The sequence below is a fragment of the Acanthaster planci genome, linkage group LG01 (genome assembly GCF_054643075.1).
Source record: "Acanthaster planci isolate LZ-2023a linkage group LG01, COTS_SCS, whole genome shotgun sequence".
Taxonomy (NCBI): Eukaryota; Metazoa; Echinodermata; class Asteroidea; order Valvatida; family Acanthasteridae; genus Acanthaster; species Acanthaster planci.
In genome coordinates this window covers 684,502-710,479 of record NC_141777.1, presented here as the reverse complement: position 1 = coordinate 710,479, position 25,978 = coordinate 684,502, and the positions used below count along the sequence as shown (strand labels likewise).

General features: G+C 42.4%; 2 long non-coding RNA genes across 2 annotated transcripts in view; one reads left to right on the top strand and one right to left on the bottom strand.

The window, feature by feature from the left end:
• Nucleotides 1-3,152: 3,152 nt before the first annotated feature.
• The window catches only part of LOC110977677 (uncharacterized), a 58,543-nt gene continuing 35,717 nt past the window's right edge, over nucleotides 3,153-25,978 (bottom strand). The window contains exon 2 of the long non-coding RNA XR_002597987.2: nucleotides 3,153-4,898. This is a non-coding gene — a long non-coding RNA (uncharacterized LOC110977677). The remainder of the gene's footprint in view (nucleotides 4,899-25,978) is intronic.
• On the top strand, nucleotides 8,171-9,759 carry LOC147800228 (uncharacterized). Its single transcript, XR_015426115.1, has 3 exons — nucleotides 8,171-8,297; nucleotides 8,898-8,931; nucleotides 9,416-9,759. It is a non-coding gene; the product is annotated as an uncharacterized LOC147800228 (long non-coding RNA).

Sequence of the window (25,978 nt, the reverse complement as noted above, 5' to 3'; positions counted from 1 at the left end):
GGGAAGAAAAGAAAGACAGGGAAAACCACAGAAAACTGGGGGGGGGAAGCCACAGATGCGATTTCCGAAGCTTTCCCCTGTCAACCTCTGACTTGGAAATCGGGAATTCTTTTGCCTCTGTCTAGATGGCGCCTAACAGCTGTCGCGGCGGTTATGGAGAGAAATTCGAACCTGGAATTTTCCCCAGAAGAAAAGTACTGAGTTGAATACTTTGCACCTTTATGCCCTCGTGAAATCAATTTAAATTTAATGTTCACGTCTACACGGGGGGGGGGAATCTTTTAGGGAGGGGATGCTGCCCAATTTTTACTCCAAACGACGCAAAAATTTGGCCCTGCTGTTTGATGCATGACATTTTCTGTGAATTCCTCAACATTTTTGCAAAGCTCCCCCAAAGTTCCAGTAATTTCTTGAAAATTGTTTGGAAGCATCTAAAGGACATAATCCTTTAGAACAAGTTATTTATACTTTCAAAACATTCTCCAACCCCTCAAATCTAAAACCAAGCCTGTCCAGAATCTCTCAAGTTTAGGGAAGGAATCGTTTCGGTGATCACCACTGTGCCTATATTTCCCATTTCCCCTTAGTCCAAAACTCAGATTTTTGTTACTGTCCGCATCCTGCATACATGGCGCAACATCTCTCGGTATCATTTGCTATTCAACCCACTGGACAAGTTGACTCTACCGCGCAACAAATCTAATTTACAAATAATTTTAATGGCCGATTGACGACTACAAAGATTTCTCTCTCTTTCTCTCTCCCGGGTTGAGGAACCGTCGAAAGATGTAACGACGTGAGCACATGAAGACAAGAAATGGAAACATTAGGGTGTTTTTGCATGCTGTGGTATTTGACAACTTAGAGTGCCCTCTTTCGGCACTTTTGGATTATGGTGAGTTGTATGGGAAAATGGTGACTGGGCAAAGAGGAGGAGGTGGGAGTTGTTAGTGAATCAACCGCTGTCGCTTTGCGTGCAAAGTCGTCAGAAAGGAAGCTTTCCAATATTGATAATGCTGGACATGTATTTTTAAAGGGAATAAACACAATTTCGGTTTTTGGATTTTGGGGTTGACATTATGAATAATGGTGCAAGTGTCGACTATTACATGATTACCAACAGCCCCCTTCGCACATTTTCATTTTATAATGCTTCCTTGTTTTAAACACACTCAATTCTTCTTAAAACTTGTTATTGGGTAACAGGAAAAATGTAATGCAAAAATATTAAACAGCACCAATTCAACTACAGCGGGTAATGAAAAGGTATTACGGACAGGACGACCCCAAAACGCGTGTAAAATCCGCATTATACACAATATAACACAATATATTGTATATAATTATATATATCCTTATTCGCTTTGAAAAGCTTGTTTGACTTGTACAGCTTTAAAACAATGAAGGAAATGCAATATTAACTTACAAACGATTTGCAGAATGAAGAGTTTTGTCAGTAAAGTTCATGCTACAAGACAGAAACACGTCAGCCCTCTATACATATTTGCCCCTAAATTGTAAGCCTATTTGAATTCATGCACAAACATTTCTAAAGGTTTTTACATGGTCAAATATCGTAACTTGTTCAAATTTCCTGGGTTTTTTTTCCACTTTCAAATGAGAATTCATGGCTGAGATCTGTACAAAAGGAACCAAATGTATTTTAACCGTGGAAATCCCATTAAATACATACCTATGTTGATGGATCAATCAGAATGTCCTCATGTTAGAACTCACGAACTTTGAGTGCTCCTTTGGGAGGGGGGTATTTTAGTTTCGGCAACCGGCTCGCCATGCAAGGTTCTAGCTGTAAAAACCCTTCTAGGGAAAAGTTTTCGATAATCTTAGTCGCTAGCTTTTATTTCATTACACAGCAAAGCGCGTACGAGGGGTTTGGGTGAGATATTAAATGGGGCCCAGTCGTGAAAACAGCCGGTTCATCGACGGGTCAGTCACGCTAATGCGATGAGCCACCCACGCTTGCAGACCCACAACTCTTAGTCTAATGGAGGACGGAACAAAAAAAAAACCTTACTACCCCATCAGGTCGAATCGGAACGAGCTTTCACGGGCTGTAGTCGATGAACAAATAGCAAAGGGTTACACCGCTCTGATGAGTGGCAGGCCGGGGTTGATTACAAATGACGGAGACAGACGGGGTGAGAGAATGAGGGAGGGAGGGTGTGGGGATGGAAAGCTAGGGCGGATTCGAGGGACTGACCCCGGAGGTTTTGTGAGAGATGGTGGAGGGGTGGGGGGAGAGGTTGAAGGAAAGAGGAATGGATAAGAGGGTACTGTGAAATTGGCGGCTAAGGCAGAAAGGTAACGAAAGGGGTATTGACTGAACAAGGGGGAAATTCGATGCGCAGATTGTGTGACTTCTACTGGTAAACCAGGCAAGATATGGGACGGAGGGGTACCCCCCTTACCTATCAAATCCCTATACACATTCTAGACTATTGTTACCTAAAACATCCCCCCCTAGAAGTCTGTAAAGAATTTCTGAGATTCCGATCAAACAATGACCAACACAAAGGTGGGGGGGGGGGTTTCTCCGTCTCATATCTTGCTTCAAATGTCTACTGGTATTATCCGAATATCTAGAAACAGGGGCATTGTGATTATAGCTGGGAGATAAAGACTACTGGAGATAGACAGTCTTAGACCATATATAACTAAGTCCTTAGATTTGAGGCCGTATAAGTGTCTTTTGCCCAAGGAGTTTGTACAGAAATATTTTTTTTAAAAGTCAGAGGAAACTTTACAAACGTAATGATTCCAGTCGTCTTTATCAATATCATAATAGGATAATCAGCTATGCGTGGAAACACAATAGGGATTCAATCCATTTGCAGCCCGCTTGCCAGTATTTTCTTGGTTTTGTTTTGTTATTTTGGAGGTTTTTGTTTTGGATTTTGGGATTTCCGTTCCCCCCACGTCTTTCACCCACATCAAATTCTGGAGAGTTACATACAAAATGTCCGTTTTTCAACGGAACCAGCTGGGGGTCATGTACTTAGTGGAACGCGGTTTAGATGGCGGAGAGGTATACGGAATCAGGCGGAGATAAAATCGATTGAAAGGAGAATTTAGAAAAGCCATGTTAGATTACAAATGACACAAATAAATCGAGACCATCACTACCGACGACATGCATCTGCAGCTGAATTTAATCGCTTCAACATATTTCACACAACATCCACAAAACTTCCGAAAAACTGTCTCAAATACCATGTATTATATGCATTGATGGAACTTGTTGACGATCATGAAGAAGGTGCCGTGCGAAAATTGCTCGTAAGTCGTTTCACCAAACACTGAAATAAATTTCGCATGCCTATCAGATGAAGACATTCAAGATAACGACTGTGTTATCCGAACATTACTGCATCAGAACTTCAGTTCCGTTTACCAATACGATAAAAACCTACAATGAACTTGGTACATTTACAAAATGTCGGGCAGGGCAATGCAGGGATGTTAAGCGCAAGAGGAAAGCCGGTGCAAACAGAAACCCAGTTTTCAAGAAGTTTCACGGTCCAAGCCCCAGGGTGCATATGCATCTCTCCATCGCTTGATGACTTATCTAAACATGGCAACAATTTGCCATATTTTGTCAGGGAAAAATACTTTAAAAACCCAGACTCATTCAACTGGACTGCCCGGCTGTATAAAATCGAGAGCAAACAGCCCTTCTAATTCCGGCTCATCGTGCCAGCCTGTCTAATTGAATCACCATTGTTTTCAAGGATCCCCCTTGATTTGATTAGCCGCTCGGTTTAATAGGGACCCGACTGTCCGGGGTGGTGCCAGGGCCTGGAGGTAGGTATGCATGCCCCGACTAATGCGCAGCGCTTGTTTCAGGAGTCGCGTCTTCATCACCCAACCTCTTGAGGAATGAAACCGAGGGGAAATATTCCCTTAATCGCGACAGATTAAAAGCACCGCTGCTAATTGCCTTTCCGTGTCACATTTTTTCCCCTCTGTCGCATCTCTTACTCCCCACGGTACGGAGATTCTCTGACAGGCTCAACCTTGTCCTCGAGGCTCTGCGGCGTCGGGATCGCACTGTGGCTTTGCCATCGCTGCGCCTGCGTCTCTGGCCTGGGAGCCTGGCTGAACCAGAAATGAGACGGCTACCGTTCTCCCCGTGCGTTTACCCGTTCGCGTTATCCAACTCTTCTCTAAATTTGTATTCAGCCGAGAACATATATACCTGCAGTCCAGACAAAGTTGTCATAGGGCATATATACTTTTCGCGGGCGTACGGTGTGTCTCTGGAGTTCTAAACAAATGCAGAATGTGATGGCAATGCATATTTATTGATGTAAATTTGTCATGCGTATACCATCAGTTGGAAGTCAACTTTTAATGTACACAAATGTAATCAGTAAATGCACATAGATGCTTGTGTGCTCGATAAACACTTATTTGGTGGTTTATCTGCCGTAAAGGTACATAACACGGGTGCACTTGAGAAAACAAGTTGTTACACAAACTTTAGACACTCAAACAAAAACGCGCGACATGATACACAAATGCACACACCCATACAAGTGCTTTATATAACTATTTACCAACCATCCAAAGGAAAGAAAATATGAACTGACGGCTAGAGTACAAGCAATTAAAGCGAAGTCTCTGTGATGTTGACGGGCTAAGGTTATGCTTGGCTGACCTGAGAAGACCTATTGCTGTCATCGTCGATGCATGCCGTGCAAACTCCTGTCGCCTTCGGCCGTATAGATATAGACGCACTTTGTCTGCTAACAGTTAACGGGCACTTTCCAATGCGCGGTCATGGTACTACGGCCTCTTCAGCAATGTTACTGGTATCAGGTGAAACTGCACAATGAAACTCCCTCCGGTGATTTACATTTTTCACAGACACCCCGGCCCTGCAAAAAAGGACAAAATCATGGCGTGAAATGAGTACTCTTTTTCAAAGGACAAAATTTACCAAATGAGCGGTTGGCAGATGTTTTTTCTATTAACACTTCGATCTCACACATTGTCAGACTTCTTTTTTGTGTCTGTCACGGCCAACTTCACAAATAACACCGAAATGCACAGTCACCTAACATTGGAAAGCCGGTCCATTCGCGGCACATCAGCCGCGTGAAAATTCTGGAAAATTGTCCCAATTGTAGTCCTTCCACTTCGGTTAACAATCAGATTGCCGCCGTCACAGAGGAAAGGCAGGGGTCCCGCCAAGAAATCGGGCCGGCAACCCGCAAAACTGTGTTCATGTTGTTCCAACTACAAACGAGCCGCTCCGAGCTCACAACATAAGCTAATCAGTCCGGTTGTATTTCCGCCGGATTGCGTCCGCACAAAAATCGACCGTCATGCGAGCTTCTTTGCCGGGCCCAGTGCGTGGAGTCCCCGGTGACCATATCATCCGCACCCGGTCTGTTCCCCCTCAAAGATTTCAATAAACCATGCCGCGGTGATTTTTCCCCTCTTTTGCCGAAAGTCGATGATTTTAGCGTTTCACCTGCCCAGCAGTTTGGTCTCTGTGCCGGTACAGAAGCAAATTATGTCGACTCGAAATGCAATTATCTCTTTGCTTTCTTTATCAAAGAATCAGCATTTCGCCAGCTACTTTGACCACAGTCCCGAATTCTTCCGTCGTGATGTATATTTTTTTAAACAGTCGAAACATACCGAAGAGTCTGTCACGGAGTTCGTTGTTTATCTAATTAACGTGTATCCTCCTCTCGCTCAAAAGTCCCGGTTGAATTGTAGAAAGACAGAATGGAATGGGTCATTTTATCCGCTGAGCTATATCTCCTTCAATAAATACATAATGTTGCAGCCACAGTCTAGCAGCTTCATGGACAGCATGTCCAGTTGTTCAGTAAACTGCCTTATGTCCTTTCTGTACTGCTGTTAGAATTCATGCTTGCTGAGAATCACATTGTAATCTATTAAAACAAGGGTCGCCCGGTGATATAACGGAAACAGAACAACAACTCTTTCAAAAGTAAGTTAATAAAGTGTTGGCCAGGTATTTTAACGAAGTAATCACATCCACAGTTTGGTTATTCAAGTAAATTTGATGAACCATTTTTAAAGAAAAATCTCTAAAGTTCAAGCCACTGTTTTGATTAATTAACGGCGACAGAAATAGTATGCATATTAAATGAAACTGCGCTATTTTCTCTCACTTTTTTGGGGGGGGAGTGGAGGGGGACTTTACATTTGTCTGAGGAGGTAATTTACTATCTCACCTGATCGAAGGATTTTTTACAGTTGCATACCATCACATGCCGTGAGTTCCAACCCTGATCCCTAACCTCCATCTTTCAAGGGGGAGGCTTCGCCTTATCGGACGGAACAAACAACCCGAAAAAACAACCCCTTATCGGACGACCTACCCTCCTCTACGCCCGCCAACAATTCGGGTACAATGTACAAGTATGGATTGGCCTGGGTAAATATGGAACAATGGCAAGTTGGGGTGTTACGGTTGCCGGGGTGCTGTGCATGTGCCAGGATTTCAGCGGGTTGTAAATTCACGGATATGATGAAAATTCATACGACCAAGACTACACTGAGACTCGTGACGCAAAGCAAGGATTCCTTCGGGTCTGCTTTTACGAATTCCTACTTCTTAAAGTAACGGGGTTTGGAAAAGGGGAACAAAATATATTTCCAGGTTGGTTGTATCCCTCAGTATGTCAAAACAATAAACTCTGATTAACTGAACTCCAAGGGAAACAATTTTCGAAAACTAAGATTTTGACGTTACACTGTGTTGTCTATTTGAACAGACCTTCACAATGGCAGAATAATTTCCACACAATTTTACGGGAGGCCAATAGCATTTTCCAAATGAATAATTTTTTGCAATCATAATGATGGATAAGACTTGAAGGCTTTCATGGTGAAAGAACTATATGAGTCAAACGATTGTGGTTACACCATGGATCAATCTCTTTCTTGAGTATGTGTGGTTCTAAGAAGAACCGGGGAATAACTCGGCATCATAATGATGTCTAGTTAATTTTCTCTTAAACAAAAAAATTGTTGCTAGTTAAAGAAAACATATTTTATGGTACAGGCTGGACGGCTAAAATCAGGTGTGCTGTCAAAAAGACAATGTAGCCCAACCTGTGCCAATGAAAACGATTTTCGAAATTTCCCTTTTTCATAATTGAATGGTGATTCAAATGAAAATATTGGCAAAATGTAATTACCAGTTTTGTGTATTTAATATTGACTGATTAATTCAACATAATTTCAAAAATGGATCGTTATAAAAGATATCTTTCGTATTTGAAATAATAACATATTATACTCCTCATTCAAAGAGCCAAAGCACAGTTTTATATCCTCAGTTAATTCCTTTGCTGTGAATTGACTTTTTGTTTTCATCCTAGCTCAAAATAGTTCCATTTGGCTTTGTTTGATTAAAGCACCTCTTTTTTTAATTTAAACATCTGTCGTTAGCTCAATTCATGTCATCTTCGCCTCGTGTCATTTCCTTCGGTTTCGTTCTGTCAGTCAAAGGCTGCTCAGCGCACGCTTTGCGGAATCGAAACTGATGATGCTGGCCCGTGAAAGAGTAACCAAGTCACATATTTTCATCGACAGAATGCGCCCTCTCGTGTTGACACTTTCAGAACGTTGGATGTTTTCATTCTTGATAGTGAAATGTTGTAACTACTCCAGATGTTGTTGATAACACAAATAATAATTATTAAACCACTTTATAAACTATGAAAACACACTGACAAAAATATTCACAGAGGTAAAGAGTATGTGGCAAATAAATGTTTTCACGGCATCAAACCGACCTCAGTTTAAAATCATGCAGAATGGAAGTAGTTTTGTTTTTTACAATGCAAAAACTGCAGAATGAAAACGACATCACGAGGTATCTATGAGTACAAAAACACACCACAAACCTTTCGAAAGGCGTTTCCATGCACTGTCTCAAATATTTACTTCAACGTGTGGTGATACCCGTCAGTCGTGTAACACACGTTAGAAGCGGCGGATTAGCTAGAATTACGGGTATTTAGGGCCAGGCCGTGACTGGAGTGATTAAACGATACGTAACAGGATCGTTTGGGCCAGACCTTGCCCAACATGAACGAATAGAACAATTCTACGACCTTTCGATTTATCCCAGAGAGTAGCCGATAACGGGTCGGTCAGGTGGGTCTCACCGGAGATTAGTCACCCCCAATAACATCCCCCGGAATGAACCGGTAGACTGATCGTTGGCGCCCTGTGCCTGCTTGAGGCAAACAATGTGGACAGGGACTCCGTCGCCGCTCAGGCCGGCGGTATGTGTGCCTGGATCTTCCCGGTGCCGTCCGCAATCTTCGTCGGTCAATACCATTTTCGTGGTGTTGACCAAATCCCTTTCAGTCGAGTTCCACAACAAACCTCATTGTGCACCAATCCCCCAAACAATTTATTGACACCAAAGTCGTAAGAAGGAGTGGTGATACAAAAGGGTATTCGGGCTAACAATAAGCCCCGCTCTGGGCCGAGCGTTAGACAAGCATTCGACCAAATTAAAACCCACAATTTGATTTGAGACGTTTTGTTGTTCAACTTGTGGGTTCACTGTTGGCTGGGGATGGACAGCCTGGAATTGGGACAACTGAGCGCGTGTTTGAGCACACAATGAGAGGATTTTCCGGTCAACCAACGCTTCTGTATGACAAATTAGCACGTCAATTTTCATTAAGTGGTTAAATTTTTCTTGTGTGTGGTTATGACAATGTTAGTTGATCGATAAACTGATGGATACGAAAACGGAACGCCTGGCTGGCTGGATAGAGATAGGCCTTGCAAAAGGCTCATTTAATTTTATCATCTGGTAGTGGTAATCTGCCATTGGAATAAAATCATTTTTTATTTCTTGTTTTTGCCTGCAGGTGACGTCCAGATTTAACCTGTTTCTTATCTGGAGTAAGTTCGCGTTTCGGCCATATTTGTTCCTTTTACTAAGAAACCAAGAGGTTGGTATGATCCTCGTCGTTCGTGAACGCTGGGGTAAAATCGCAACCCGCGAATACTGTGGCCAAACACGCTTTTATCTCCACACAATGAACATGCCAAAGATCAGCGTCCACCATGTTTCTGAACATGTCACGAACACAAATTTTTAATTTAAAATTCCAGTTTTCATCAGTTTATAGGGTGTCAAATTAATCAAAAAGCTTTACGTGATTCAAACGGGCCTAATGCACAGGAAAGAAAACAGTTTTCATCAAATTCAGTTATTAAAAACATAAGTATGCTTTTCGTTACGATTCAATTTATGCTTCGAAGGAGCTTTCCACGACGTTTGTTAGCCAACTTGCTTATTAGTGTTCTACTTTTTAATTGGAGAGTCTATATGAACAGACGATATCTTAAAGACTTTGGTATTCATTGCATACATAATCCCTAGCTACCAACAGTGCCCATCCCCCGCGCAAGACCGGTAAGTTGCCGTATCGCACCCGCTCTGCAGTGTGGACATCCGAAGTCCAAAGGGTCGAGCGCGTCTGTGCCCGCCACGCACCATCATCGCGAGGTTTGTTTTGTATCATTCCGTTGGTTTATTGGCTTGTTAATTGCCCGTCCAAATTTGTACTTGTTTTGACTTTTGTCCCCATCATGTGTTATGTGTGTGTGTGTTGCTGTCATGCAGATGGCTTGCAGGATATTGTCCGGGTTTGTCATCTTTTTTTTTTTCTGACGGCCAAGCGTTTCCATTGAGATAGCTTTACCTTTTTACTGTTTCCTAAAACACTTTCATGAAAAATGTACCACCATAAGTGATCCCTCCATGTTCAGAATGCTGACTAAATCATCAAAATCCAATATCTATTACTGTGACGACTTTCTATCTGCCGCTGATTAATTTCACTGTGTGCCGGTACCCGCTCCAGTATAAAGTTTCTTGATTACTACCTTCACGTCGTAGTGTTACACGATATGGTGTCATATAACAATTTATTTTGCATCTAATTCATTTGAAATCAAGAGTCGAATGTTCAAGATAGTTCATTTGCTGGCTTTCAAACGAATTTGTCATTATATTTAAATGAAGCAGCTTGCAAAAGTGTTCACTCTAGCTCTTTTGCAAAAATTGGTATTTTATATCAGCCTCCATCAGTTGCAGTGAGTTAATTTTAATCACGTTCATGGAAAACCTGCCAATATACAAGAACAACAGCATTAATGTAAAGGATTGTCAAACGTAATTTAAGTGACAACGATCCCATATTGTTTACCGGTACCCTTGAAAACTTCTACCGAAAAAAATTGCATTCCTGCATTAAATTATGTTTTTTTGAGTGGCGGAATAAATAGTAAGCAGTACAGCGATTGAATTTCCCATGGTCATAAACCATGGGATAAATATCCTTTGTGAGTTGGTAACGACGACTGGAGTATACCCTCCAAACCTTGGATTTCAGTCACAGATCCGGGGGAGTGTTCTTGGGGGAGCGTCGTCTAAATGAAGGTTGAAAGTCGCTCTAAAAAGCGTAACCGATCGGGGTCTTATTTTGCCTGTACGGTTAAGGACAAAACAAACAAATTAAATGACTTGACGAACTGCGACAACTACAAGTAATAACCCCCTTCCTTGTACGAACAAAAACCTCAACCCCCCCTCCCCGCAGCAATAGATACCCTATCCACTCTTGAAGTCTTCAAAACCGCGGCAACCTAAAACAGAGTTTATCTTTGGGTGTGAACCCTACATAGGTAGTCTTTACTTTAATGAATTTCATATAATTGTTTTGAGGTTTTAAATAGAAAAAAATGCCCAGGTGTCTTTTTGTCAGAAGCATGTTCAACTACAAAGTTTTCCCAACTCCTTCACTTCAAGTGACCTGTGCCTGAAAATGGTGGGATTTTATTCATCCTGAATAAGTGTTCAAATTTGAGGTTGATTAAAATACGCCTGTCTATCAAGGCATCAAAATTGTGAAGTATATTACCTGGACTGCGGCATTTACACCCTGCAGAAAACCCTTTTCCTTTACTGTGGCCGTTTTAAAATCCAATTCGAGACAAAATTTGCATTCGCTGATGGTTTTTCTTTGCTTTGGTCAGCTGCACTTAGTACAATCGTGCACCTGACAGAAATAGTACAATCGTGCACCTGACAGAAATTTGGAAGGTCAATAAAAATGATGGATTATAAATAAGCCAAAGTTTGGACATTTTCTTTTCTTTTTTTTTCGTTCTCACCAAACTCATCCGCGTGTCACACAATAAAACTACAATCTCTATCACCATGAATATCATACTCTTGTGGGAATTTTAATGCATGTAATTTTATCCCATATTTGAGCAAATATTTTCCTAAGGCAAATGGATTGGCAATATTGACATTGATATCTCTGTGTATACGTAGAGGCAAATTTGAATTATTTACATTTTTGCAGCAACACTGAATATGACACTACGACTGGGAATTGTGCACTAGAGACCGGGGGCTTGTTAATTTAGCTTTTCTGAATGAGGTCGTTTATTTTGGAGTTACTCATGGAAACAACAGACTCGAGGAGGGAAATCTTCAGGTCCATCGTGAATCTGGTGGTAACCGTTTCCATAACTAATAAATAAAGCACTATTTTAATGGATCGCCAATATTCGGTCCCTGGACAAAAGTAAAGTTATATTTTCTTTTATTTACCGTTTTGCCCTTTTTAACCGATACTCTTGCTCGTCAGCCGATGAGGGAAGTAAGGATTAGAGACCGGTTCATGCCACAGGCGAATGTGAGATCGAAGCAAATTTCACGTCACGAAAGATTTGCAGCAAATTTTTCCTCGAGTTGAAAAAAAGCTTGTTTAAGGCCAGTTCATATACTTGGCGTGAAAGTGAACACAAACGCGAATTCGTGAGGGCATCTCAAATATTCGCGCCGCCAAAAACGCGAATTCGTGAGGGCAGCTCAAATGTTCGCGCCGCCAACTCTCAAAATGTTAAGGAATGATTTTTTTTCACCCAAAATCCAGGTTTCGTTTTTAGACTTAGACAAAACACTATTCGAAAACTGGCGTCTCAGGTGTTGCGGCTGTAGCTCATCAACTGCGAATAAATGTCGGGTAATAATTTGCTTCGTTGGTTTCCGTGTAATGACATTGGTGTCCAATGTTCTTCGGCGAACAAGTGACAGAGTATTTTTGGTGACATGCAAAATGACGCATGCACGCGTACGCGTGAGAAACGCATTACATCCCACTGTACTCTTCCTTTAATTTGAAAGCCATGCATTCCCTGCGGTGCCCGGTTAGAGACGCGGCGAAGGCAGGAATTATAGATGGACCGAACATTAATGATAATTAGCGGTATTAATCAGGCTAGGAACCGAAGCCGCTTGACAGGTAAGAAAATGCCTCAGAGACACCTGTCAAATTGTCAGTTAGGTTGTATTGTATAGGCCTTTCATGTGCCTATTGTGTAGGGGAATATCATACCTGAGCCTATTCTATGTAGGATGTAGATCGGGGATACATAAATTCCCCTCCGTCGATACGATCAAACATTTAATTTAATGCAAAACAAAAACTCCTGCATGAGATATTGACGTAACCCTGTAGAAATGAGAAATCAAAGATTCCAATCTCCATTAACCCTGAAAGATTTCTTGTTACCTCCAAACAGCCGAACAGATTCTGTACCTTCGAATATTTCTAAACTTAAGAGCACACATCTTGCTTTATATATCTCTGTATATCTGCTGAGTTTCAACCTTGAACTTGTGAATTATAGTTATTGTACACAAAGTATTTCAGGCTGTCGTCTGTTAGATGACACTCTCTCAAAATCACCAAAAATTTGTGGCAACATTCCGTCATTCTGCAAGTCCATAAAGGCTCGGCAAGAGTGAAAATGCATGACATTTATATGGAGAAGGGTTACAAAGGTGGAGAAAGGAGTTCAGAGGTGAAGAAAGGGGTATATACAACGGGAGTTTCGCTTTAGCCTTGTGAGAGGTAAACTGAACTCACTCAAGTGGAAATGTGCCAATAAGAAGCGATAGAAACCTGCGATAGGGACATATCTATAATGGCATCTATATGTATAATAAGTCATTTGCCCATTTATGGTCCATAACACCACAATTTGTGGTTTGGGTCCGAAATAGTTGAGTCGATCCCAAACGTTTCCGTTATCCACCCCCGGAAGAAAAGCTTACATTATGTTTAACGTTATACTCGCAAAATATCTGAGCAGCAATGTATATTTTTGTCGGCCATCGTGTCAACTTTTCTTATTTCCGAATTTTCTTTCTGCTCAAACCGTACGTCAGGCAGGGTTTGGAGAGGCAGACCGATCGAGGGTGGAGTTAAATAATTCCTGAATGGTCGAGAACATGTCAAAGTGTGGCGATACATTGCAAATGCTGTAGATTTGTAGTCAAAATGTCGTATGACATACAGTGCTCGACCTTACAGTACCAACGAAGAACCCCTTGTAATACAATGAATACGTAACACGAATCTAGTCTAAACACACAGATTTACCCGCCATGTGAACCCCAGCAAGTCAACAACAAAACAGTGAGTCTAATTAGACACTGTATTACTTGGCTTCAGATCCCCAAAATTTGAGGTAAACATTTCATACTAATAGCGAGGTTTTGATTTCAAAGAATAGGCGAAAGTAGAAATGTTTTGGGGATACCTCAGCGAACATTGTAAGTAATGCCCTTCAAATCCGAATACGTGTACACACACAGAGGCCGTGGTAGTTTCTTTGCTGGTCAACGTTTGGGTTTATACGGGTCATCATGTTGGTTTCTGAGCCTGCCTCGTTGCCACTAAACGGAAGTGGAAAACCTTTAGACCAGATCGTCAAAATCACCCCTGGGAGGAATTTTCCATTGTGACATGCGCCTCACCACGAGAAGGAAAAATAGCCAGGGGTCATCGGCCCGAACTTGCATCATCGGTCAGTGACCGGAGATCGTCAGATCTACTGTCGGGGGAAAAGCAGTGTATCCCCGGCCGTCGTGACGGCAGCGGCCCGCTGACTAACTCCCCCGGACATGTTGATGTGCATCCTATCAAAACCATCCAAGCGATGCAATTCAAAATAATGGTCATAAATTTAAAAATAACAAAAAGATGTATTATTCCTGTATCAAATTCTGATCAAACTGTTTTGTTAAAACAAACTAATACGTGATAATTGGGCAGTTGGTTATCTGGGTATCACATCGGATTTCGACGCTGTTTACTTCCAATAATGGAAGAAAAGGAAGGTATTATGAATTTGAAGTTGCATTTTCAAATGCTTTATAAAAATAGATAAGAATCTGGAAAACAGGTTAATTGCACATGTTTGAAAACTATACGGAATTCCCGTGAACCGTTCACCGTCCCCGCCAAGAGCTGGACTGGTAGAGAGCGGTGTCAATGGGGTAGGCAAGGTCTCGAGATGGAACACTTTCTTTGGGAGATCTTCAAGAGATCTTAATTCATGCTGCCATCCTCCGCCAAAGAATTGGTTGTCCACATACGACAGAGACGAATCGTTCATTTGAATTTCTCTTGCTTCTCAGCCAAAAGATGTTATTCTTTTTAACTGTTTCATTCTTGTTTCCCACCCTGACCCGTCGGCAACAAACCAAGCCAGATTCCCTCTATTTTCACACGCTCTGAAGGGAATATCCTAACAATTATTCCCTGTTGACAGAGCAGGACAAACCGGGAGTTTGGGGAACCAGAAAGATGATGTCACAGTTAGGTTGAATTTCCCCCGATCACAGGAGAGACGACTTAAAAAGGGTTCTCTGTCTGAAAACCTGCTGGAGCGCGGATGAGCACAATGAGCTCCCTACGTTAACGCAGACATTGGGCAAACTCGGGGATAGTGGACACAGGCTTGTTTTTGTTGCATTATCGGCCGAAATTCCCACGGCGTTCCGTTGTATGTACCAAAACAGGGAAACCGAGAAAACAAACGGGGATTTGATGTTTAAAGCTACAGTTTGTAGCAATAGTTATCTTAGAATTACAGTGCAGTTGAGTCGAATCCCAAATACATATTTTTCTTTGCGCTGCCACCGGCTCGCATCTTTTCTTTGTGCCGGGCCCGACATGTACTAACAGATGCCGTTCGCACGTTCTGACTCTTGTAAAGTTATCACTTCTCGTTCTCGCTTAGTGTCAATTTTTTTGGGAAATTACAATTCACCATATCGCAGGATTTGATATCCTTTTTCCCCAGGGGTCATGCCCCAGAACCCCAACCCCCCAAGTTCTGGGGATCTCATTTGAAGATCCCAATCCATTTACACCCACTTCTGATAATCCGGGGCCCGCCCATAAAGAATCTCTCACTTTCAAAACCTTATTTTTAAAAAACTCAGTGCGTGCCTTAGGGACCCGATGAGGGTAAATATTCAATTTTCCCCCGGTTTCCCAATCAGTCCACTCTGGTTCTCTCTCTTTGTGTTATTCCTTACCTGCATTCTGTGCATTAGAATACTTGACTTCACAAGTCAAATTCCTATCGAGTGGAAAGCCAGTAAAAATCAAACACTGACGCTAAAAATTGGTCATTCTCTACTTCTCCTGTCTTTCTTTCTTTCACCTCGTTTTTCCTCCCTTCCTTAGTAGTGAAAATAAAACGTAGGAAGTTCGGAGAAGAGCATGCACGCGTCTCGTACAAAACAAAGTTTGCTCTGCGTGTTTATGCGGAACTTTCGGACAATATTGATGGAGATAATCCAACGTTTCGCCTGACAGAAATCCCGTTGGAGGGCACTCCCCGTGTCCCATTATAGCCGGAGTAATCGGGTATTTTACGGAGAGAAGCTGGACACAGAGGGAATGAGGCTTCGGTGTTTGTGGTGGGCACATGCCCAGGACAAATTCCCTCTCTGATAGGAACTCCAGCCCGTCCCCAATGGGGAGACCTTGTGTTGACACGAGGTAACGGACCCATCCAAGCGTTAATGCCGGGAACTCGAGTGTAATTTGGCAGGCCCGCTCGCCGGGGAGCGCTGAGTTTGCACACGGGGCCCTCAGAACGCGGCCGCTTGGTTTGCTGGACACTTGTGAGGCCGGATAAAAGGACTGTTTCGTCCGGTGAAATGGTCCTCACCGCGACCAAAAGTGGGCCCAATAGCGTAAAGCCTTAGTTTAAGAGCGGCGTAAGGGTCTTGGCGTTACGGCCACATCAGCCCAACTGGGCGGTTCCGTCAGCTGAATTTAAACTAGATGGAGAATGGTCAGTAAATTTAAAAAAAAAATACGCACCCCCAAAAAGAAATTGACCAAATGATTTTTCTAATAGCATTCATAAAAAGTCGAATAAATTTATCGAGGGTAGATGATCATTAAACGTCACTCTGTGCGATACGGAACAACAATAGCTCTCTAATTGCATCTTGACTGTCAACACGAACAAAATGAAAGCGAAAAATTGGCAGACGTCTTCCCTATCCGTCAGAAAGTACGATATGAACCAACAATAACGGCCTGCAGTGCTTTAAATCAAACACCTCAATGCAGACGTGGGATACAATTTAAAATGGCAGGTTAAGGCCATCCCAAGTTAAAAGGCCATGTTCAACACTAAGTATAGAATTTCCCAGTAGGGGCGGAGTGTTATATGAAACATCGCGTTAACAAATTTCTCAAAAGTAATGTTTGGGTCTTTCAGTGTTTGAGCGTTGTATGGCATCTTGGGCGAACAAGCTATTTTTAAGATGAATTATATTAATTAACGAGAAATCAAGTTAACATTACAATATCATGAATGGGAGAAACCAAAACAGAAATTATGGCCTGTATTACTTATCTTTTCAAGCCTTTCTGTGACGCACAAACTCTGACCGACATGGGCATCACAAGTTCCTGACTTACTGCTTTGTATAAATCTTAAAGAAAAGTTGCAGGAGCACAAATGAAAGAAAGGATCGTACCGCCAACCGTAAACAAAACGCAACATACAATTTGATATCACAAAATTATCTGTGCAAAACTTTGATGTCTCGGAAATCAGCTTTCAGCTGTAAAGTAAACCTTAAGGAATTAGGGAAGAAATGCATATGTTAGTTTTGTGAATGAGCTTTACTTAGGGTAGCAGCGATAAAATGTTTGATACAGATCTCCAAAATGTACCTCTATGTCTCAATTAACATCATATTCAATTTTTATTTCGCTATTTTAAATGTTTTTTTGCTGTTATGCTAATGATATGTCCATATTAAGGAGCAAAAAAGTGACCCAAGACGAAAACCTCACAGTTACATTGGCTTATGCACAACAAAATACATTTTCTGGCCCTATTTTGTGTGGGGATTCACTGATTGTGTAAGTACATAGCAATAAGCCAACAAGGGACCCCTTTTTAATGACGATTTCAGTAAAATTGGAGTTCACCATTTGAACAGAAACACAATGCACCAATTCTTGTCTTCCTTGGATAACATCGCAACCGTAATCTCAGACGTTCGGGAAAACATCCATGATTTTAGATGTTTAAGAACTGCACTTCTCAATATCTTTAACATACTAGGAAAGTCAGACAGTTTTCATACACTTAAGAAGAAGTTAGTTGTAGAAAAATTGTGCCTAAGAATAATTCACTTTTACACAGGGCATGATACAACCCTAAAGGGGGGATATAAATGAGTTGGAGGTAGGGTGGTTTGGTGGGTTGACTTGAAAGCAAAGCAGCTTGTATTCAGAGACAACTAAAGCCAAGCATACAGGCAAGAAAATCGTGTCCCGCGTGCGGGCAGTTTTTAGCGAGTCAACATGTTTGGGTTGATCATTAACTCGGAGTTAACTTCGGGCTGTCACGCAAACTGAGCTGAGCACATAATGTTTGCCTTGTTTTTGAGGGGTGTTTTTCACTGGAATAACGCGTAGGTGTGATTGACGTGGCTGAACCAGCTAGCATGACGGTATATCTGGGGAGAGCAGAGGGGAAAAACTTGTCACGTGATGCGGTGAGGTATGCTGTCCGCACTACTGCCGCGTCGGTTAAAGGCAAAAGGAGAGACTGTGTCTGTCTCGCTGCAAAGTATCGAATGGAAGGGTGCAAACCAGTTTTTGTTTTAGTCAGGAAGTAAACATTAAACTTTTAATTAGTTTTGAAATATCCTTTCAACGTATGCTGTCAAATATCAACGTTTTTTATGCCGCACGCGTTTCATGTGCGTTTTGAGGTTTAGCGGGAGTTTTAGAGGCGCCCCGTTCTTGAGTTTGATGGCGCCTGAACACGTGAATAAATGGATTTACAGGAAGTGAAGAATACTGTGTCGGGAGTACTGTGGATTTAGAATAGTCTTCTTCGAAGTGCCACCTCTGCATACTTATTCAACACCTAACAATATTTTGGTTATATTTAGAGAATTCTAGAATATCACCATTGAAGAGAGAGAATCCTTATTCTTGGGGAAAAAAGTAAATCTATTGGCTTAAAATATCCATCCCTGATATCTTGTTGCCTATCAGGAACGGGAGCCTATAAGCACTCTGTCTACTTGATTTGAACTAGGGATACATTTCAAACGAATTTCTCGACACATCAGCTTGGCCACATAAACCTTGAAATCCCGTCAGCTTTCCCACTACGAGCTTGTGAGTCGCGGCTGAAACACTTTAAAAAACCTCGAGAACGGATTTCTTCTGAAAGTTTGTCGGTGCGGTTGGATGGGCACAAACGACAGCAAAGAAATAAACGACATCATTAAATGCAAATGCCATTGACTCCTTCACGCCCCATCTATCGGGTGAACAGTATACACCATTCTACAAATATGAACAGATAGAGTGTACATTTACATACCTATTTTCTGCGGGTAGGTGGGTACACGACCAGTGAACTAAAACCTTAGACATGAAAACTGTGTAAACGGAAAGGCAGGCCAGCTGTGACTATACGATTGAAGACAACGGGACTTCAGTTACCCTGAGCTGTATGTTTGTAACTATTGTTAAAGTTAACTCTACACTAAGTTCATATAAATACACTTGATTTGAAAAAAATCCCTTCTTAGGATTAAGAAGCCATTGTCACATGTAGAACAGAGCAAAGGGAATTCTGTCATGATCGAGTGCACGTGTGCTTAATCCAGTCTTAATAACAGATATTGTAAATCAGTTAACATTAGGCAAAATAAAATTCCATTTGATTTTATAGTTTCGATTTTGATGGGAGGTTGTCTATAGTGTTGAACTCACAGTCGAACTGATTTACTTATTTGGTTCATCAGACGACTGACGGTCGAACTTGAATGTACGACCTTAAATTCTTTTGGAAGTACGATGGTACAATATCGGTGCAGCACGGATTTTTGCCATTTTTTGTTTATATTGAATCAGAGTGTTTCTTGCTAGTCGCTTGCAATGAGCTAAGATATTTAAATCCCGTTAGAAAATCCTGCTCACGATTTTGGTTTTGAAGTTTTTGTGCCCCGCTCCGGTCTGGCGGCACTTTCTGTCTTGTTACCAGGCAGCGAAACACGAATCTTACGCTTCAAACAAGCACCAATGCATGTACCGGCAGCGATACATACCTCAAATGATGCTTCATAAGTCTGTGTACTCTCAGTCACGAAGTGGAAATTAATATTAACCCTCTCTTTTTCTAATGTGGATTTTTAACTGGCGGGCCACTGACGGGAATGGGGAATAGTCACCGTTATCCCAAAGTCCAACGGAGACGAGTGATGGGGTTAAATATTCTCCCGGGATGATCTCATCCATAACCGCTGGGATGAGACAAGACGTTTAGGGAGGACAAGGGGCAGAATCGGTCCTGGGGTCACAGTAACTGTTACACCCAGGTGAATGACCGAGTTAGCATCCATTATGAGACATTATTCATACAATATACTTCTCATCTTCCAAGAACCTCCTTGTCTTATCTTTGCTTGGATATTGTTTTAGGTTTGTTTTTCACTTGCATGGGAATGCGTAAGTGTCATGCCTTGGTCGTTGGACGTTGCACCCCTATCTGTTAACCACGAGGATGTTTGCACTCGGTGAAAAGAAATTCGTGGAAAGCATTGCGCCGATCCTCTATCAAAAATTGTCTGCCGGTCTTTGCAGTGCATCGTTGTGTTTTCGTGGTTTGAGGATCTATTTCTGAGAGCCAGACGAGGGAATTAACTAACGTGGATGGTACTGATTTAACTTCCATGGTTTCACTGTTTTATATTTTATTTTTTTATAGGGGAGTAAACAGAGAAAAGGTTGAGACAGAGCCACACATCCGGTATTTTGTTCTTTTAATCACAGTATTTTAACGATAACATGTCGTCCTTCAAAGAGGGACAGGCAGACACCCTCTCCCAAAGTGGTGAAATTGGCTATGGTATTCTTTGAGTAAAATATCCTTTGCACACGTCATGTTTCCCACAGTCCTTTGCGATCTACTCTCTGTGTTGTCATGCCCAGCCAAATCGGGTGTTTTGTGGCTACGGCTTCGGTTTGTCTCATTGTACGCTACGGTGAAAGGCCGCAGCCGTACATACAGACAGGAATGTCCGCTTTGGACATGGCTCGATATCAAACATGGCGGGATGGAGTAGATTCGGGGAAAATGTGGAGTCGCTGACAAATCGTCCACTCTCGAGAATGTATACGAGCTGGCTTCGCTTCTAGTCAATTTCCTGTGTTCATTTTCAACCCAGAGAGAAGTGGGTATGTTTCGGGGAAACGCCTCTGACAGGTGAAAAACGACCGTGATCTGAGATTCCTTCAACAGTTCAAATACCGCATGCATGTCTTATCTATCATGCGTACAGGCTGATTGTGGGAGTTGACTGTGTAACACGAGTGATTATGTTGAGGATTTCGACCGTGCGTCGTCAGCTTTCCATAGAAAATATTCCTTTTTGAAGATATCTCATCACTGTGGAATGCAAGGATGACTAATTTGGAAACCAACATATTTACACACTATCCAAACAGCAATTGCAAAATGCAACCAAGACAACTCAAATCATGACGAACACTAGCGTTTGCAGTGAATTCTGCACATATCAAAACTTCAACACTAGCGTTTGCAGTGAATTCTGCACAATATCAAAACTTCAGGCTATCATGTCTTTTAAACGGAGTACAGGCGACGTAAAGCAAAGGTGAAAATAAAGGACTTCATTTTGTTTTTAGTTTCGTATGACAGTTAACTTTCCCGCTCGATGTAATTACTTTTCCCAAGTGCGTCATCGTGTAACAAAATGAGGATTTGTCATGTGTAAACACGTTTGTCATATCAATGGTTGCAATAACGTTCGATTCTCCCTCTATTGTCAGACATGATACGCTGCCTCGCGGTCTCAAATTATTAGTTTTTTCCCGTCCTTCTTTGGGCCTGCTCAGTGTAATAACACTGCACACGCTTGTTGACTGTGTTTATTACTTGCAATGGATAGGCCATGTACAATTGTGATTGAAAGACGATATTCTTACTCGCCAGCGAGAGACACTCCGTTGTAAATGCCAGACTGTGTACGAGACAGGACCCTTGCAAGCACACTGGCCTTATCATTGCATCAGGTGAAGAAATTTTGTGAATGATGAATGCGGTGCTCAAGAGAAAATTGCCTTAGGGTGCTATTTACGGATAGACATTTTAGTTTCAAATGGTGGAAACTAGTTAAAAACATGTCTGATTAGAGAAATGAGAAGCAACGGTTAATCTATTACAAAGCAGACTATGTGCTAGTAAAATGGGAAACGAAACATCCTTGTGCACTGGAAACTTACTGTATGCTATGTGTATTTCAGCGCATTTGAACCATCTTTGCCTTTCTCTATCCGTGTCGTATCCCTGAACCTGTAGCTAAACCACGGCATCTTATTACTGATATAAAATAGTGGTGGGTTTGAAATGATAAACGTTTAGCTCACATGGTTCAAACATTTCTTGTGGCTACAGATCTGACCAGCTTTTATTCTCCCTAAAATCTAAGACCAATGCCACATCTACATGTAGATATACTAACGGTACCGGTATCTCCTTTATTTTGTCTTGACAGGGGTATTTTGATTAGCTCCAAGAGGTGGCAAATCCCAAACTGCATTAAAATCTTCTACAAAATGCATTATTCAGCGAAATTTCGTTAGTGACTGACAGACGGTACAATCTGCCGCCGAAATCCCACTGTCACGCGTATGCCGTGAGCTCGCATAAACAGCCTGGGTAGTAAGTCGCAAGTCCCCCCTCTAAGACGGCCGGCCCCGTCAAATCTCACAGCCCGAAACCCGAGAAAAGTTATGAGTAGGCAACTTTAGCAAGCCCGCGTACCGTAGCTGTGCTCATTAGAAGTCGACGACATTAAAAGCTCGGCATTTTTTCTGTCTCTCCCCTTTTCTCCTTTTCTTCCTTTTTCCCCGCCGTGGTTCATCCAGGTCTCCGGCAAAGTTTACTTAGCGGCTCATCACTTTTCCGCGACACGGGTAGTCTGTCTCCCTCCCTCCCCCATTCTACCCTCCAGGGTACCCTATTTTCAAGCCACCCCCCCTCCATTCCTTTCCCTCTTTTTCCTTCTTTCTATATCTTCTCTTTCCACATTTTCTTTCTTCCCCGTTTTCTCTCGCTGGTCGTTTGGCATGAGACAGGAATTACCCTTTCCTGTTTCCGACAGGAACGAGTCGTTTCACCGCGACGACCGGCCATAAATCAAAGTACTCCGTGATGATGGCACGCAAGAAGGGAGAGCCTCTGATGATGGCAAGTGGATGCAAGACAGCAGGAAAATTACAGCCAGAAACTCGTTGGTTGCACGTTGCACTTGCAAAGGGACACCACAAGAATTAAACTGTGTTATTTGTTTCCGAACGAGAAACCAGTGTCGTGTAATTTAGAACCGAGCCTACTTTTTCCACATTTTCGTTCACCTACTAATGTCTGTGATAAGTAAGCTGGAAAAATGGCGATTCTCTCGGAGGAAGAGAGCGTGCGCAGACGGCAAGTCAACAAATCCACCCAGACTTTTAAGCTCCACACCCGTTAAAATTCTGAGGAATTAATGTACGTGATTCCTTCAAGATGATGGACTGCACAGCTTTTAAAACTGATTCTTGAAACTAAACAGAAATATCCTTTAAAAACCTGTCATGTGTGTAATCACAGACAAATTCCGTGGTGCACTGGAGTGAAAAAAACGTGAAAATACAAATTAAGAAGGGAAACATATTAGCTTAAACCTGCAATTGCATGATGATAACAAAATGTCATTTGATCTAAGAGAATAAGGATCGAAGGCATGATGAAGCGCGCACGAGATGACAACTTAAACCCCGGGGAAAAAAATCGCTGTCTTTTATATCATTAACCAGATCTTTCTGGAAAATGCACATTTAGGGTGTATCTCAGCCGCATTTTTTTCTCCAAGATACGGGGAATGAATGAATGTGTCATCAATCTATCTTGATGCTTCATTGGTTCCAGCGTGCGGAGACGGCTATCACGAGGCCGGGAGGGAAGAGAGCCATCCACCCGCGGGCATGCTTGGGTTGGTCCGGAAACCCTCGCGCTCATTGTCGCGAGCATCACTCACTACAAATGGTGTGTAATTGATTGAGAGAATATGGCCCGGCACTCCAGAGCGCGCTGACGGGGCGTATCGGCCGTGGTGAGAGATTGTGTCAGTGATATGGGGGATGGGAGGGGGAGGGGGCTATGTGAAGTGGAGGAGGGTGAGTGTGGATTGGAAATCGAGGGGGGGGGAGTGAAATTTGGAAGATGGCACGGTTTTGAGCTTCTTCCTGTCTGCTTCCAGGTCGGCCTATTCCAGCAATTCGTGATCTATTTCAACACGCTTTAACTTGTGCGGACGGAGTGCGACACAAAAGTAACAGAGGAAAAGCGACTCCCGCAAGTCCGAGGAAATAAAACACAAACCACAATCCAAAGATTTTTCCATATAGTCGTTGTGACTTTTTATATTGGTTGCCATCTACCAGGGTAATTTGGGAAGACTTATAAAAAGGTGGGATGTGGGTTACAACTCATTTTCTCGTCAAAAGTTGCAGTTTAATTTAGGAGTTGCAATCTAAAATCGGACAGACAGACGGGTGTTTTGTTCAATTATCATTAATTTTACGCTACCTCAGTATCTTTACCAAAGTAAAAATCTTCCTCTTCCTTCAATTATCTTTTTCTAGGCATTACTCTTCTCAGCTGGATGACCGTTCCAACATACAGTCCTCGGTCATTTTGACCAGCTTCAACTGACCCTCATATTTTTCCACAAAATGCAATTTATTTGACCCAATTGATTATGTCGCCTGTCTATCGCCCTGAAGGTGTATATGTTCTTCATCAACCCGTGGTTTCTCCGATCAGTTTTCAACCCACCGCGTTCCGCCATATCCCCGGCCTCAGCCCACAACTTCTTTTTTAAGACGGCCAGGTCAACGTGTAAATAGGGTCCTGCACGGAGTCTCCCCATCTCGGAGATCGAGTTACCGGCCAACTCTGTGTGACGGACACGGGGACGGGTAATGACAGACCGCCAGTGGCGCCACGCCCGAGCGTTGCGGTCTGCCAAACCTGTCCGCAGAAAGATGAAGACGGTTGGGGAAAAAAGGGTTCAGAGAGGGGAAAAATGAAAGTGAAGTCCAAGGGGTCCGGTGTCAAATTAGAACCAATCTTTCCGCATTAATGGGAGACCCTCGGCTATGAAGGGGGAAATTAATTGAAGACATCCAGCGCATGGCAATGATGGCACAGGGAAAAAAAATACCTACCAATCCTCTCTTTTTCCTCCTCGTACTCAAATCAAACATAAGGAGATGCATTTTTGTCTATAGTTTTCTGGATCCAAGAATTCCCAGCACGTCTCTGCAGCGTCTGAGTAATTAGTTGTATTTGGCTGCATCCCAAATGAGTCAATATGTACACAGGACGGCAGTGTAGATCTGGAACCCGGTTTAATATACGACATGGGGATATGGCTTTGCCGTGTTTACGACTCTGCCACAGAATGTGGGTCAATTTAATATTCTAATTTTTAGGGAGCATATTTGGCCTCTTTACCTTCGATCGCCGGGTTTTTTTCCTGCTCTTTCTGGGACACACGGATTAAAAGTTTGGTCCTTTAAGTTTGTATTTTGTTTCGCTTTTGTTTCAACATTCTGTGTTGTTTTTAAGGGTTTTTTTCAGTCATTTGATGAAGGTCTTGCAGGAGAAATGGGCAGCACAGGACACACATCATGTAGCATCCCTCTCCTCAATTTAAAATGGGCATGCAAAGCCGAAATAAAACAAGCAGAAATACCCTCCCCCCAAAAAGGTTTAAAAATACTTTCGTTGAATACAATTTGGGAGCATTCCAATGCACTGGACTCTCCTTCATTCTTTTGAGTTCTTTTTATTGCCTGAAGATAAAAAGATGCCTTCATGCAGATAAGCTGCACATGTTTTTTTTCTCCCGTGATCTATTCACGTGCCAAACCGACTTGAGCCCAGCCGTTCCACTGGTCTCTAGCGGACCCTCGCGTGCCTTTTACCGGGGACTCAGAACCGCAGGGACCCGCTGTGTGTACTCACCACATCGCGGTGTTTTCACGCCACTCCGGTTTACGTGCTGCACCACAGGCGGCCGACAGTTTGTTTTGAGTCGAGGAAAAACAAGCTTCTTATGTGCCAGGAAACAGCAGAGAGGAACAAGCTTTAGATCCCGAGGCATCCAAGCCAATTAAAAACTCTAACAGACGAAAAAAATATATATACTAGACATGATGGGCGATATATTATCACAACGCGATCAATAAACGAAAACTCACTGCCAGGTTGTTAAATTATTGGATGCCAGATCAGACTGGAGACACCCCCCCAAAAAAAATCATTTCGCTCTTCATTTCCCTTGACAAAATGATGACATGCTGGTTCTTGAGATCATTATATATATCGGTCGTTGTTTTAACTGGTAAAGCAACTGGGGAAGTGAGCCTCGGAATGATTGCGTGGTAATGCGAAGATGAGCCGAAACATTTCACCTCGTCCCCAGGGAGGATTAGTCAGTAGTCAG